Source organism: Leuciscus leuciscus, assembly GCF_965113295.1.
Source record: "Leuciscus leuciscus genome assembly, chromosome: 12".
In the NCBI taxonomy this organism is placed as follows: domain Eukaryota; kingdom Metazoa; phylum Chordata; class Actinopteri; order Cypriniformes; family Leuciscidae; genus Leuciscus; species Leuciscus leuciscus.
This window is the reverse complement of record NC_138736.1, coordinates 9613874-9617121: the sequence shown is the minus strand read 5'-3', so window position 1 is coordinate 9617121 and position 3248 is coordinate 9613874.

Genomic DNA, 3248 nt, shown 5'->3' with positions numbered 1-3248 from the left:
TCCCAATGTGTGCATGTCCTTTTTCTTCACCAACAACCGACAATCCCTGGCAATCTTTTTTTTTCCGCTGTATTACACACTCCCGTCTCTTTCCAGCAAGCGTTTGATTTCGTATTCTGGCACGTCACTCGTGTTACTGTGGAAAATAAATGGCAAACTTTTCCCTTTAAAAAGCACTAATCTCGTTCTCCCTGTGCATGCGTGCTTGTTCTTTCCGTTTATGTCGGAGTCGCAGTTGCAGAGAGACGATGGAGGTGTCATTGGCAGTCTATCTGACTGGCTTGAAGATGTGCAGCTGAGTATGAGGAAGCGCTCATGCCAAGATGCTCCTCATGCGCTCTGCCCCGCAGTCATTCTCAATTACTCATTCATGATGTGCGTCTGTTTGATATTTCATACTGTTTGTGGGCTTCTTTTGTATGGTGTCATCTGCCTCGCTCTCCGGGTGCAGGATGGGATTAGTTTGGAACACTCCGGCAGGCTTTAGGAAAAACAGGGTCATGGAATGAAGCTTTGGAAGCCGTCAGATCACACCAGCCCTGCTGCCAGAAAGGCGTTAAATGTGCCATCCCTGTGAATCAGTGTGGAGAACCTTATTTTCGTCTCGCTTAAGCTTCAACTTCTTTTTCTTAGGCAACGGCGTCCGTGTTGGTACACGGTAGTCATCGGCAAATGGGATTTCGACCACGTCACTTTTTTGCTTTAGAAAAGGCCATTAAATATTGAAATGATCTCTATGTTGAAAACGGCTCTCACCTCCTTGTGATGCGTTTGGGATCTTAGATATGACGGCAGCTTGCTCGCCTACATCCCATGTGTTTCTCGACAAGGTCTCTCTGTATACCAGAGCTTCTCTTTTCAGAGATGGAAATAAGCTTGATTTGGCAAAGTGAGATGAGAAAGACACTGACAGATACACGCTATCATTCTCTACACTGTCTGTTCAGCAAATGACTGGATAGCCTTCACTGTGAACGACTGATTTCACCCCGTTTTGTATTGTAAAGTCACATGTTTAGCATAAATGTTCAACATGCTTTCAGGCGGTGAAGCTTAACAAACTGTAGCATGTGAACCCCTTTTAACTCTTTCCCCGCCATTGACGGAAATGTATGGCTTTTCGTGTTTTCACTGTTATACTTTAGGGATACGTTTAACCCCATGTTAGGTTGTGCCCCGTGCTCCCCTATGGCAAGCCGTTTTAACTTCTATTCATTTCCAGGATATGAATACAATTTTGGCCACCTGCACAACTGGGATTTAAACCCTGCTATTGTCTTCTGCTAGTTATCGAAGCATTAAAGAACCATATCAACTGTTAAATAACATATTGGAGATTAAAATAATATCAGATTTGTCTAATTTAAAATTATGGAGACATTGGTGTCCGTGCCGGAGACGATGGTGTCCGTGCCGGAGGCTTCCATGCTGGTGTCCGTGCCGGAGACGCTGGTGTCCGTTCTGGAGACCGTGGTGTCTGTGCCGGAGGCGGAGGTGTCCGTGCTGGTGTCCATGCCGGAGACGGTGATGTCAGTTCTGGAGACACTGGTGTCCGTGCCGGAGACGGTGGTGTCCGTGCCTGTCGCCTACATCCCATGTGTTGCTCGACAAGGTCTCTCTGTATACCTGAGCTTCTCTTTTCAGAGATGGAAATAAGCTTGATTTGGCAAAGTGAGATGAGAAAGACACTGACAGATACACGCTATCATTCTCTACACTGTCTGTTCAGCAAATGACTGAGGTGTCCGGAGGTGTCCGTGCTGGTGTCCATGCCGGAGACATTGGTGTCCGTGCCGGAGACGGTTATGTCCGTTCCAGAGACTGTGGTGTCCATTCCGGAGACCATGGTGTCCGTGCCGGAGGCGGAGGTGTCTGTTCCGGACACACTGGCGTCCGTGCCGGAGACGGTGGTGTCCGTGCCGGAGACGGTGGTGTCCGTGCCGGTTTCCATACCGGAGACATTGATGTCTGTGCCGGAGACGGTGGTGTCCCTGCCAGTGACGGTGGTGTCTCTGTCTTTATTCACCTTTTTCTCATGTTTTCTCAATAGAATTCATAAAAGTATGGAATAGAATAGCATAGTTCTAATAGGGGCACACTGTAACGCAGTGTTACAACATGCCCCCGCCTGCACAACTGGGATTTAAACCCTGCTATTGTCTTCTGCTAGTTAGCGAAGCATTAAAGAACCTTATACTACAGGGCCGTTGAATGCTTGAATCTGATTGGTTGACGAACGTTCTAAGGTGTGCATTATTTTCAGGGAAACGCACGGCTAAAGTAGTTCCAGGCAGGTCTTGACCGCATTACAGTTCCATATCACTTCCATATCACTTTGCGTAGTCAACTGTAATAACGGAAAATAGGATACAATTCATAACAAGAAAAAGCATTTCGCCCCATGCGCTTGATCTGCAATTTTCAATGTCTAGCTTCACAATCAATAGAAACATGCAGTTTAATTTGAATAAATAAACTATAAAGTCCTATCTATAATCAATAGAAAATTAAACTGAATAGGCTAAAATAAATGGATAGTCCTGCAGCACGGATTTTTATTGCAGATAATTTAACAAATAAATAATTATTGATAGGCCTACTTGTTAAAAGGGCTTTGGGTTTCATTTATTTGGCTAGTCTACTGTCATCTGTCAATAATAAAAAAAAAAAAAAAGAATTAACGAATTAATTAAAACGAATTGAATTAATTAATAAATAATAATATTGACGCACATGCTTTTCTGTCTCATTATTGCAACATCTCTCTAATAACTGCATAAAGCCGGGAACACATTTTAAGGCCGGTTATGAATGTAATTTGATACTTATGACTGATGCCCAAACGCGTGTTCAGCGCGTTCAGTCTGTGTTCAAAGTCGGTGTTTAAAATCTGCTGCAGTCGATGAAAACAGTCAGAGAATGTGTCAGCTAGTCGTGTGTCCCCAGCATTAGTCTGCTATCAGCGGCTCAAACCTCCGTTACTAACTCTGAAATGACGTTTTGGAATTAGCAACGGAGGCATGGGATTAGATGCGTAAGAAATTAGTCCTACATACAAGAGCGTTTTAATGACAAAAACTTTACAAACGTCTTGAAATACATAATCTGAACAATGTTTCGAGGTGTGGTAACTGTAGTATAAGCGGAATAATTGACTTCAGGCCGTTGAATTATTAGAAAAATAATGCACACCCGAGGTGTAACGGCCACTCCGCTTCGCGTCGTGACCGCATTACCACCTCGGGTGT